Source organism: Trachypithecus francoisi, unplaced genomic scaffold, assembly GCF_009764315.1.
Source record: "Trachypithecus francoisi isolate TF-2019V2 unplaced genomic scaffold, Tfra_2.0 Lachesis_group13, whole genome shotgun sequence".
NCBI classification, from domain to species: Eukaryota; Metazoa; Chordata; class Mammalia; order Primates; family Cercopithecidae; genus Trachypithecus; species Trachypithecus francoisi.
The window spans coordinates 53,834,828-53,848,588 of NW_022681458.1; the positions used below are offsets into that span (position 1 = coordinate 53,834,828).

The 13,761-nt window shown below is 39.5% G+C and overlaps 1 pseudogene; it reads left to right on the forward strand.

Annotated features, from left to right (window-relative positions):
• The first annotated feature begins 11,781 nt into the window (after positions 1-11,781).
• On the forward strand, positions 11,782-11,914 carry LOC117095559 (annotated as a pseudogene).
• The last annotated feature ends 1,847 nt before the right edge of the window (positions 11,915-13,761 follow it).

Here is a 13,761-nt window from a genome sequence, read left to right on the forward strand (position 1 = left end):
AAAGTATTCCTAAAATTTGTAGCCTCTCTTACGTCAGTTACCTGGAGACTTAAAGATATTAATGCTACATTTTTCGATCCTTGGGTTGTTCTTTAAACTTGTTTTTCATGGGTCCTTTTCAAAAAGAGAGCAATTATCTAATGTTCCATTGTGCAATATGACTTTTTATTTGTTGCATGTTTTGTTCTTGTGATAATGATATCCTGCAGTGTTTCAAAAACTGGGATTTTTAGATTGTGGGAAATTCACAGGTGTTTTCTCCAGGGGACTACATGTCTCGAATGTTAAGAAACACATGCTGTACTGCACGGGCCAAAAACTTGAAAAGTTGGTCAAACTTTCATTGTGATAATCTATTTAACATCCCTATGGTCTCCATTTTAATTAAATCTTACATGGAAATACTATACTATGTAGAACTATATTCAATAAGTAAAAATATATCTTTTTAAAAGAAAATATATATTATTGAATCTATTCTTTGTCTTTTGCAGCCCTGTCTCTTTGATGCAAGTTTTGAAATGACAAGAGAGTTTTGTAACAATGGTATAAAATGACATTATTATAATAGTCCATTAAAATGAGAAATAATAGAACATGTTAAATCATATAGAAATATTTGTATCATTCCTTGAAATTGCAAACAGATTATATATGTATATGTATATATGTTAATATAATATATAATATATGTTCATATTTATATTATACACAAATATTTAATACTTGTTAATATTTAAGATACGTTGTATTTACATACACATATATAAAGAGAGTGAGAAGAGAGAGATACAGAAAGATACCTAATTATTTGATCTGTCATTCATTTTACCAGGTTTACATCTGCTTGTGACTGAGCAAGTGTTTTTCTTGGATGGAAAAACTGTAAATTATTAACAGTAATTAAGATAAATTATAATAATTTTGCTTGTGCATTTTTACAAGGCAGACATAAGACATTGGAGAATAACTGTGGGTAGGAGTCCAGGAGTCACATTTTCTATAACCAGTGAGCACATGACACTGTGAAGAGAACACTTTTCTAATATCCCCCATAAAAGGAATTCACAGTAAGATAAGCGCATGTAAAGTGCCATCTAAAGGGACTTAATTACTGAAACACTAAAAGGCCATGAAAAATGAGACATTCACAATTCACTGTATAGCAAGAGATATTTAAGTTGGACATGGAGAAAAAATTTTACTTGAATGATTCTTCAAAAAATTATCATCACTTTGAGAAGAAGTATTGAGCCAGTGCCAGAAGCTGAATGTGATCACTCTTGTGGGACTTTGTTATTTTTGGATATAAGAGTGGTTTTATTTCTAAAACATTAAAAACACTTTAGTTTCTTTTGTGGGAGAATGAAAAAATTATCTCAAAATTTGCAGTTTCTTCCATAAGAGTTTGAGTCTACTTGCTTTAGCAAATGGAATACTAGCAAAATAAGTGAAGGAGATGTTTGACACATCTTTGATCATTATTGCTGCTTTTGGAAACCAGCTGTCATTTGAAGAAGTTGAGATTAGCTGAGTATCTAAGGAACCATTTTCTGGCAGGTGACTGAGGCTGATTGTTTGTGGATGGCCTTACACACATGTCTGACTGCTCAAGTGGCAAACATCCATTATGAACGAACATTGGTCATGTTTGTGAGGCCATCCCAAAACAATCAGCCTTCAATTACCTGCCAGGCAACTGAAGCTGCACGCATAAACTCAGAGCATACCAATGGAAGAACCACCCAGCTGAGCCCAAAACAAGCTGACAATCCACAGAATCATCATTTATTGAAGTAGTTATTTATTCCATTAAATTTTGGAGTGGTTTATTACATAATAATAGATATGGCATACCCTCTCTAAGTTGGCACTAGTTCTCACCATTCCATTCCACTTTTTCATACAACAGAACTTTTCATACATGCATATTATCTACCTGGCTCCTGAAAGCACTTCAGTTCTGGGCCTCATGGAAAATCTATCCTTTGAAGAAAGAAGCATTAATAAATATAATGTGTTCACACACCAGAAGTACAAATATGAATAAAACTTAATAACCCCCCTCAAGGAATCACTGTCTAATGGGAAAGATAGCCATGTACACAATTTGCATGTGGCCAGCATAGGATACCTAAGAGTATAATAAAGGCAATCATCCCAGATTACAAATGTCAGATTTTCGTTTGTGATTTCAGCAGGCTGTTCCATCTTTTTTTTTTTTTATGGTCCTCTATGGCTTTTTATATTCCAAGAATGCTAAGACACGCATACATGTATTCACAAGATTATCATTAGAGACTTCAGATTTTGCTGGATTAAATAGGAACTCCAGCCTCACTGGCATTAGCACTAGCGATATCACCTTGTAGCCGTATGATCTCTAGTGAAGTCTCAGGTTAGCTTCCCTAAGTCAATGCCTGAATGATGGCTACTGTGCCCAGTACAATAACCACAACCATTCCCACAACACTATCCTCTATTGTGAAGTAGAGAAAAACTCCAGAGGAAGTTCAATCAGGCCCCCAAATAAAGTATAAGAGAGCATTCTGTTTGATTTTCTTTTACGTGGCTGCCAAGGCCCAAATCTCTGGAAGTTCTAAGGAAAAAAAGGTGCACGCAGACCACCTGCTTCTGCTGATAACAGTGCTGGTAGCCTGGTGGCATCAGCCACTGCTGGTGTGACAGTCATGCCAGGCAGGCAGGTGCAAGCTGCAGGAGACATAACTTGCCAGATGTCACACTTACCTGTGAAAAACATTGTACTTTTCACAGACCAAGTCATTGATTATTTAAATATGCTCATGCTTTACTAACAAACCTTTGCCACAGTTTCCACTGTATTGTTCTCTTATGAGTTTTTCCAGCCATGTTGGTTTCTTGTGCATAAGTGGAGGTCTTTCTTTCCTTCTAGCTTTTAACAATAAAATGGTTGTGTTACAGTTCATTTAAATCTCATTTTCTTATATCTGTCTCTATGTCTGTCTTTATACCATACACACACACACACACACACACACACACACACAAACACACCCTCTTCTATATATGGATAGTACCCAACAAAAATTTACTTTAGTTTTTTAACATATTACTTTTAATGAATATATTCCATTAAAAGATGAGTAAACATGAGTTCTCCATCTTCCTCTCAGAGCTAGGAGAAGATGACTTTTGATTCTTGGCCCTTTATTTAGTGATATAGATCCCTTCTGCCTGTTCAGTGCACTCACAGCCCTTCCTATTCATTCCTTTACTGTTTCAATTGTGGTAGACCATGGCCGGATCTGATTTATTTAGGCCTATCTAAGTCTTGGAATAGAAAACACAACTAGCTGCATATGTCGACTAATAGACATTTTGCACAGCGACATATATATCACATAAGCTGTGATATCCAGATGTTATATAAATTGTTGTCAGTATACCAGTATGGCACTGGTAGTGTCCCAAGGAATTATACTCAGAACATATAAGTAGATTAAAGTGATATGTATTATTAAAGCTAGCTTGATAAATATGTAGGCAATTATATTAAAGTTTTGGAACATAAAAACCTTGCCATAACCTGTAAAGACCTCACCCTAAACAAAATATCATAACTACCATGGCAGATGTGAAGAAATTGGGGAGATCTCTTCTGATTTTTTTCTGGGATACTAGCATCAATTTTGGTAAAATAAATCAGAAGTACAAAATATGAGTAAAGCCCTTTGATGCTAAGTTTAAATAATTCAGTAGTGGAAGTGGATGCTATAGAAACTTTAGTTGTTTTCTAAGATATTTGTATAGTTAGTAGCAGTCTTTGTTAGGGGGTGCAGGGAAGGAAGGAGGCCATTCCAGATTACTGAGAAAAGGTTCATATTCAAACACAATTTTAATGGTTGTATAATATCTCATCTTAATATTACCCTGTATTTATTTAACCAACCTATTTTTTGACATTTGGAATGCTTCAGTTTTAAATTATTATATACAAAACTATTAAAACTATACAAAATCTCTCACAGCATAAATCTTTGAACCACATCTGATAATTTCCTTGAAATAAGTCCCTAGAAATGGAATTAGTGGGTCAAAAACAATGAGTTATTTCTAACTCTTTTAACATATTTCTGTTTTTTAAATGATTATATGAGGTTGCCTGTTTTGCAGCCTAATTGCCAACTTTGAATCTTTAATTGTTGGTAAGTGTTGTTTGCCTTTTTAAAATAAGAATGGCATTTTCTGTTTCAGAAATGTTTTCTTTTCTTATTTGACTTCTAGTTGACTGAGGGCAGAAACCATGGTATGTGCTGTGTGCAGTACTGTTTTTGTCTCCCTCAACCCTGAGCATATAATGGGCTCAATGAATACTTTTCAAATAATATATTAATGCCAATTACTTTTACTCATATATAGTAGGTAGTTAACTGATTTAGATATCAGCTAATGAAGATCTGATATTTATCATTAGTTTATATATTAGGCTTTCAAGGAAATTCAAGAAATTGTGAATATGTTTCTGTAGTGCTTAGGCCAACTGTTTCTCAAAGGAATTATTAAGACAATTTTATTCCCTTCATTTTGGTCGAGTTAGGGTTTCCATTTCCTTTAGTTTCAGTTCATCAAATTATATTCCTCAGACATGTTTACAATTTTAAAGGCACCTCTTTAGTCAGTGGGGAATCTGAACACCTGATCCTTAGTGACACTAAAGACAAGTAATTGGTCATGTTGAGATGAGGTTTTGTGGCTTAGCAGATTCTCATACCAGCTGTTATGTCTTGATAATTATTCCAAAAATGAATTTTAGTTTAGGTTAAAGAACATGGCACTCATTCAGGTTTAATTAAGTCTGTTTTAGAAAAATATGCTGTGCCATTCAAACAGCCTGGTCTTATATTAAGAGTTATCTTAATCATTTACTGTACCTGTGGCCATAATGTCCTCATAACTACAAATATTTTTAAATGGTTGATGAAATAATTTCAGGTAATTTCTTACCTATTATTACTTTGATCAGGGTGATTCATTTTTCAGTTTAAATTATTTTATATTTACAAATGCCATATGTTATAAACTTTTAATTTAGTTCTGAGGTGAAATGTGGGTGCATATGTGCATGTGGGTATACATACACATATGATAGTGGCAGGAGGCAGACAAATTCCTAGGTAGATTGGGGAGGGTCCCTGGTGAAACCGAGCCTTCAAGCCAAGAACCTGAAGCCTGCAAACCAAGCTGTCTGTTCCAGGTGGAATCTACCACGCAGAGTGAGATTTTTGCCTTTCAGACAATTAAATGGTGCTTTTTCCAGGACCTCCCATTGATCAATCAGGATGCATTTCCTTCATTCTGAGTCCATAAACACCCGGGACTCAGGTACACATCAGGACTCCGCACCTGCAAGTAGCAACCACCCACTTGGGGTCTCCTCCCTACTAAGAGCTGTTTTGTTGCTCAATAAAACTCTTCCCCATCTTGCTCACTCTCCAGTTGTCCATGTAACCTCATTCTTCCCAGATATGGGACAAGAAGTCAGGGCCCACTGAGCAGCAGGCACAGAAAGGGCTGTAACCTGTTTTGGGCTGGCTTGCCAAGCTGTGAACCGTGACACGCTCCTGTTTGCCAGATGGCGGGAGTGAAGAGTGGCAACCTTTCTGAGGGCCTAGACCTCAGGATTTCCTGAGCCAGAGCTGTAACACAATAGCCCTCCTGCCCTCCGCTGGCATCAAGTGGCTGCCCCATGTGATGGGAAGTGGCAGTGGAGCCAGGCCAGCCTGGGAGCTGTAAGCTGGAGCAAGGCGGTAGGACCGAATGAGCTGAAACATGCCACCCCACCCCCACTTGCTGAGCTGCTGGCAACAGGATCAAGAGAGTTGTAGCATGCAACCCCCACCCCTTGGATCTCTGCAGTTGCTGACACCTCTGAGTTCTTAGGTAATGTCATGTTCCTCATCCAGACTCCAGCACCTGCAGTGGAAGCTGTTTATGGTATGCCTGGTCCAGCCACAGCCTCGCATGGAGCCGGCGCCTGTGATGGCACCTGGAGCTGTCCAGCCCACCACAGCAGCCAGTTCACTTGGCTGAGCACAGTGGCTGGACCACACTCTCACTTGCTCACACACCCTTCATCACTCCATGCCTGGCTTGCCTTCGGCGGGCATAGGATCCAAGTCAGTAGCATGAACCAAGCACAGCCTGCTGAGCCAAATGGGTGGAATGAGCCCAGTGGGTGTGAATGAAACTCAAGCAGAGGTGCCACCAGTCACAAAGGTTTCTGGCAGGCAAAGTGACACCTGAAGGATCCTGTGACATTTCTGGAGCCTCATCTGGGATCTGCAGAAGGCTGAATAAAAGTGGACTTACTGCTTTCTGTCCTTTTTTTCAGAGTCCCAAAACTCCACAATAGCCAGAATGAAAGAAAAACACCGGCCTCTGTTGGTCAGGTAACACTGACTGGCGTGGCTGCTGGACTTAAGACACGGAGGACAGGCTTGCTGGAGAGGACACTGTCAATCCCCCATCACTCTCAGGTGTTGGGAATGTTGGCTTTGTTCCAATCCAGTTTCCCTTCATGGATGTTTAGCCACAGCGTCAGATTGGAGAAAGATCCTGGGGCAACTGATGGCATCTAGCTGAGGCCACACCTTGGTGTTGCCTGAAGGCCCCAAGACCAGCTCCAGCCTCCAACAGCCCATTAGGATGTGAGCGCTAGGACTTCCATTCTTTCCTGTCACATTATCTTTCTTTTGTGGCTGTCATGGCTCATATCTTTTTATAAATATACAATGTTAAGGGTGTTGTTGCAAACCAGAGAGATAGTATAGTCATCAAGAGTGTAATCCAGAACAGTGTGGTTTCTATCTATTCTTAGAAGCAAGAAGGATGTAATGATTGAAAGCTTTCTTTCCTCTGTGGAAGAAATTTATTAGCATACGGCAAGAGGCTACTTCCCCCAGGCAGCCTTCTGTCCCCTGAATTTAAGTTTTTTTGTTTTGTTTTGTTTTTTGTTTTTTTCCACCATGGCAGGAGCCAGCATAATCCTGCAAATACAGAGATTTTTTTCCATGCAAAGATTGATTTTCTTTTTCCTTTTGGGAGGCATCTTATTAGGCCAGGTCCCCAATCCCTGAGACTCCCTTTTTCTCCCTTGCTTGAGAACCTGGTTCCACAGCTTCACGTTAGCATTCTGCTTATGATAGGGAAGCAATGGAGAAGCTGCCCTGCTGGTTGCTGACTTCAATTTTGTGAGGGCAACCTAGGACTAATTTACTGGTTCCATACACCCTCCTGAGGCACCTTTTTGTCCCAGATTTGATTCCAAGCTTTGGTTTGAAGCCCTAAAACAGAAAACTAGATCTGAGGCACCCAAAGGTAGTTACAGTGGAAGACCAAGGCACAATGCAGGTGAGCATGACTGTCCCTGCCAATTAGATCATCCCACTTCATGAGTGGAGAACTTGCTCACATCCATGGCATAGACGAGGACTAGGGAACCCACAGGTTACCAACAGTGTGAGGATAGGGCAGCAGAGGTAAGTGAGAATATCCCTTCCCACTAGGCCTCCCTGCTACGTGAGTGGAGCCTCTCGGGGATGCCAGGACTTGGGAAGAAAAGGAGAGAAGAAAAAGGGGGACTTTTTTTTTTCTCGGTGTCACAAACTCCGGTTTTCACTGGAAGAGAGAAGAACTAAGGGATGCCTTTCCCCCTCTCTTCCAGATTGGTAACCAATCATTTTCAGCCTTTACTCCTCTTGAGTGCATCCTGAATTACTGGAACTTCTCTGACCCTCAGACTCTGGAGAAAAAGTGCATCATATTCCTTTGCTCAAAGGCATGGCCGGATTATGTCCTGCAGGAAGGAAAATCTTGGCCTCGGGAAGGAAGCATTAATTTTAATACCATCCTGCAGCTGGACCTTTTCTGTAAACATGAGAGCAAATGGTCCGAGGTTCCATACTTGGCAGGCTTTCTTTGCCTTGCAGGGTAATCCAGACTTTTGCCAATGTTATAGAATTGATTTAGTCCTAGCAACCATCTCAGGAGAGGCGGCAAAGAGCAATCCCAGGGACTAGGGAAGCAAACCCTGGAGGTACCTTCAGTGGGGGAGTCAACCCCTCCAGTCCTGCCCCTTCTGGTCCACCCCATCTTCTATATCCAGGTTCTGTCTCAAGCTTGTCCCATCCTAGAAATCTTCACTTTAGGCAGGTTCCAGTCTCACTCCTGCCCCTACAACAGATGCCTGGTGAATATAGCTCTATTAAGGTTCAGTTTCCGTTTTCTCTGTAGGACTTAAGGCAAATCAAGGGGGATCTTTTGCAAGTTTGCAGACGACTCTGACAGATATACAGAGGCTTTCCAGAACTTAACCCAAGTATTTGAACTCTCCTGGAAGGATGTTATGTTATTTTTGAACCAAACCCTGGCTGCTGCTGAAAAGCAGGCCGCCCTACAAGTGGCAGAGAATTTTGGAGATGAGCTTTGTATCTCATATAGTGCCAGGGAAGAGAATGAGCCTTATCCAACTGGAAGAAAAGAAGTATCACTGGAGGACCCTAAATGGGACCCCAATGATGAAATGAGAGAATGAAAAATGAAGCACTTTCAGGTGTGTTTATTGGAGGGCTTTTGAAGCACTGGAACTAAGCCTCCCAATTACTCCAAACTGTCTTTGATAGACCATGGATTAGATTAGAATTCCACTGCCTTCCTGGAAAGGCTAACAGAAGCATTAGTACAGCATACCTCTCTATCTCCTGATTCAGTCAAGGGACAACTAATCCTAAAGGATACATTTATTATTCAGGCAACCCCTGATATCAGTAGGAAGCTGCAGAAACAGGGCATGGGGCCAGAGAGTACTTTAGAGAACGTGCTGAAAGTGGCCACCTCAGTCTTTTACAATAGGGATTGGGAAGAATCCTGAGAGAGGAGAGACAATAAAAAGGCAGAGGGTCTAATGGTAACCTTGCAGACTCACAAACCCCAGAATCCCTGTGATGCACCTGTTAACTGCTACAAATATGGCAAGCCACGGCATTTTAGGAAGGACTGCCCAAGCAACATGAGGAAGCCACCTCGACCGTGTCCAATTTCTGATGTGGACCACTGGAGGGTGGACTCTCCCTGGAGATGCAGATCACTAGGTCCACAGCCAGTTTTCCAAATGGTCCAGCAGGACTGTTGGGTCATGGGGCCCCTCTCCACAGCTCCAGTGGTTCAGACTGCCATTACCCTCCAGGAGCCCTGGGTGATTCGGGAAGTTGAATGGAGGAAGGTGGACCTCCTTGTGGACACTAGAGTGGGCCTTTCAGTTCTCCTCTGAAATCCACCCCCACTCCTCTCTTAGCAGGACCATGAGGGGTGTCTCCATAAAGTCTTTAAACTGATATTTTTCCAAACACTTAGTTGTAATTGGGGAGATGTCTTGTTTACTCCCACCTTTTAAATCATGCCTGAAAGCCCAGCTCCTCAGCTAGCTAGGGATATTGTGGCTGGTATGGGAACTACCTTCCTAGATGGTTCCAGGACAGACTGTTTGCCTCTTTCTGTGGAGACCGATATTAACCCAGAGGTTTGGGCAACGAAAGGGAAAATTGGCTGAGCCACAACCGCCACACTGGTCCAGATCCACCTTAAGGATCCTACCTCCTTCCCTAGCTAGAGACAATATCCACTACAAACAGAAGTTAGGAAAGGGCTAGAAGCTATCATTGATAACTTGAGGATGCAGGGCCTCCTCAAACCCCGCAACAACCCTTGGAATACTCCTATATTGGGGTATTACAGAAACAACAGGGAATGAAGACTGGTCCAGGTCCTCTGCCTCACTAATGAGGCTGTGGTTCCAATTCATCCAGTGGATCCCGTTCACTATACCTTAAATACCTGGGGGAACTAAATGGTTCACAGTCCTGGACTTAAGGATGCCTTTTTCTACATACCATTATACCCCGACTCCCAGTATTTGTTTGCATTTGAAGATCTCTCCAATAAGACCACCCAGCTCACCTGGATGGTGTTACCCCAGGGATTCTGAGACAGCCCCCACCTGTTTGGGCAGGTGTTGTCAAAAGATGTCTCTGAGCTCCTTTATCATCAGGTTAAAGTTTTATAATATGTAGATGACAGTTTCCCTTGTGTTCCAACTGAGGAAATCTCTCAGGAGGGCAGTAGGGTTCTTCTTAATTTTCTGGCTAACAGAGAATATAAGGTCTCAAAATCTAAGGCTCAGAATGAGCACATGCTGTTGGAAAAAAACGGTGCTGATAGATTTGCTTAATGCAAGGTTGCCACAAACCTCCAATTGGCATTTTTTTAAAGCAGTATCTATGATGCACAATAAAGAGAAGCACAATAAAACAAGGTATGTCTGTATCATAGGCTTTAACTTTTGTTTTGTTTAATTAATATTTTCAAAGAATAAGTTATTTAGACTTTGGTCTTCCCATTTCCTTAAGAGAGGAATTAGCCTCAAAATCACATAAATTCTTATGTAAATGGATTGCTAGAAATTATGAATTTGGGCAGCCATCTGGTTTCAAATATGTATGAGCTCAGAAGGGAGTAGTGTTTTATTCTTCATTTTGTGATGCTACTTAATTTTCATTGCACATTTTCTCACAAAAGGTGGCCTCTTCTAAATATAACATTAAAAAGTAAAGAAAGGCTAACCTTTCATTGCAGCTTCTCTAGAGTTGAAGTGCTTTCCTCTGATCTATGTAGAAAAGGCAAGACCCTTCAAAGCATCTATACTTGTTAAGGATCAAAGAGAATACTTCTAAATGAAAAGGTGGAGAGATAAAATGAAAGTTATCAGTAGAACTCTGTCCTAGTCTTTTAGTATCCAAGAATCACTATTCTTTTTATGATAATTTCTAATGATTGGGGATCTTCAAAAACAAAAGTACCTATCTTTTGAAGTCAGGTTTTGAGAGGACAGGCCAAAGTGCTGTGTAAGGAACTACTGCTTTGGGGAAATTTGAATCCAACTGACTGGGAATTATAATCTTTAGGACAGACTGTAGAATTGCACTCACACAAAGACCAGAAAAGAGAAAAACTTTAGCCCAAAACAGACAAAGGATAAAGGCCAGAAAGCATTCTCACCATAAAGGTTAGATGGAAAAAAAATTCGACAAAACCGAGTGAAGGGCCGTGCGTGGTGGCTCATACCTGTAATCCCAGCACTTTGGGAGGCTGGGGAGGATCACGAGGTCAGGAATTCAAGACCAACCTGGCCAATATGGTGAAACCCTGTCTCTACTAAAAATACAAAACAGTTAGCTGAGTGTGGTGGCACATGCCTGTAGTCCCATCTACTCAGAAGGCTGAGGCAGAAGAATCACTTGAACCCGGGAGGTGGAGGTTGCAGTGAGCTGAGATAGCGCCACTGCACTCCAGCCTGGGCGACAGAGCAAGACTCTGTCTCAAAAACAAAACCAAAAAACATTAAAATATGGAGCAGTGATTTCTGTAATACAAGGGTTGCCCCCAGAAAAATTGTTTCAGGAGATCTTTCCCACCATCCATCTATACTAAATGATTGGCATCATAAAATTTTGTCCTTTACTAAACCTCAAACATGAATTCCTAAAGAGTTGGATTATGTGCCCAATCACAGTGGTTATCCTGGATACTCAAACAGAAAAAGAAGCAGATTAGAGACTTGTCAACTCAACATTTCAGCAAAGAGTAAAGAAGAAGATGAAGAAAAGAAAAGAAAATATTGGTTTTTCCAACTACATCCAGGAGAAAGCTGTGCTTTCAACTCTGTGCATAGAAAAATTCCATCCTATCACTTCTCGGCCTTTTGGCTAAGATCAAGTGTAGAAAGATTGCATCCAAGAGATATTCAGAGTTGGTACAGGGACTGTCCTGGACAGCAGGGCAGCTAATACCCCTATATCATAAGTTCCTCTTATTCCACACAGCCCCATACTCCACAGCCACAGATTTTTGTGGGTTGAAAAGCCCAAGGCAAGACTCCTAAAATTAAGATTGGTTTTCCCCAACAAGGCGAGAAGAATTCTTACTTGGCCTGAGAAAATACACTTTCTGACACCTCTACAAGCAATATAAACACAGATGAGAGTCACTAGATATTTGTGTTCAATTCAGACCTCAAAATATAGGCAACAAAATTAACAAAAGTAAATCATTAGAAAACAGTTAATTATGGATAAACTAATTTAATATAATAATTACAGTTGTAAAGATAAGAAAGAATAATGTATTTTGAAAAATATATAATTTTGAAACCTCAATATTCTTAATATATGTGAAAACATATATTATTATGTATATATACCTATATTGAAAACAGAATAGACACAACTGAAGATAGTAAACTAGAAGACTGAGAAAGAAGAATTTCCCAGAAACCACAGAAATAAATTAATTTAAAAAGTGTATGTAGGATTATGTGGGTGTGCATGTGTGTGTGTATATATATTTATATAGAGATATATAATATGTATAAATTATATATAATGTATTTGTGTGTATATAAAAATATGAATATATACTATATATTTTATTTAATATTTAATTTAAATATAGAAAATATATAAATATACACACACACATGCACACATACATACATACACTCTCTTTATATATATGACAACATGTATATATGCATACACAGCATGGAACCCCTGCAAGGTGGCTACTGTTATTCTGGATGTTATTTTCCTTTCTCGGTCTTCTAGCTTACTACGTTCAACTGTGTCTACTCTATTTTCAACACAGTTACACATATATAGTATATGTTTTCAATATATTAAGGCTATTGAGTGTATTTTTTAATGTGATTATTTTCCAAAATATATCATTCTTTCTTATCTTTATAACTATAATTATCCAGAATAATAATAGCCTTCTTGCAGGAGTTCCAGTCTCCAACCAAAAGAACAGGGACAAGTAAGTGAAATAAATAATCAAACAATCAAATGAATGAGTCTAAAGTTTGAAATGAACAGCTGAGACCTGAACAAAGTGAATAAAAACAGATTCAAACTCAGGTATATGTTAGTGACATTTAAGAACTGCATAGGTAAGATAGAATTGTTAATATTTTCAAAGAACAAAGTATGTCGCATGCCAAAAAAAAAAAAAACAAATCAAAGAGACATCAAACTTCAGCTTGAGCAAAAAAATATTTAAAGGCAATCAAGCAAAGCCTCCAAAGTGCTGAGGGAAAAGTGATGTTAAATTGAGAATTTTGTAGCTAATCAAATGAGCATTCAGTTATGAGGACAAAATAAAATTTATTTTGGATATGCAAGAGCTCAATCTATTAGGGACAAATTATTTCTGAAAAACATATAGCTTGCTCTACCAAAGTTAATATAATATAAACTAAATATAAGAAAAAATGGGGAGGCTGGGCGTGGTGGTTCACGCTTGTAATCCCAGCACTTTGGGAGGCCAAGGAGGGCAGATAACCTGAGCTCAGGAATTTGAGAGCAGCCTGGCCGAAATGGTGAAAGCCCATCTCTACTAAAAATACAAAAATTAGTGGGGCATGCTGGTGGGCACTTGTAATCCCAGCTACTTGGGAAGCTGAAGCGGAGAATCACTTGAACCCAGGAGGCGGAGGTTGCAGTGAGCCAAGATTGCACCACTGCACTCCGGCCTGGGTGACAAGAGTGAAACTCTGTCTCAAAAAAAAAAAAAAAAAAAAAAGAAAGAAAACAAGTTGAGATAGAATCTATGATAATATCAATTAAAATTATGCATAATTTCTAAATTATATGTAAGGTAATAGCAGCT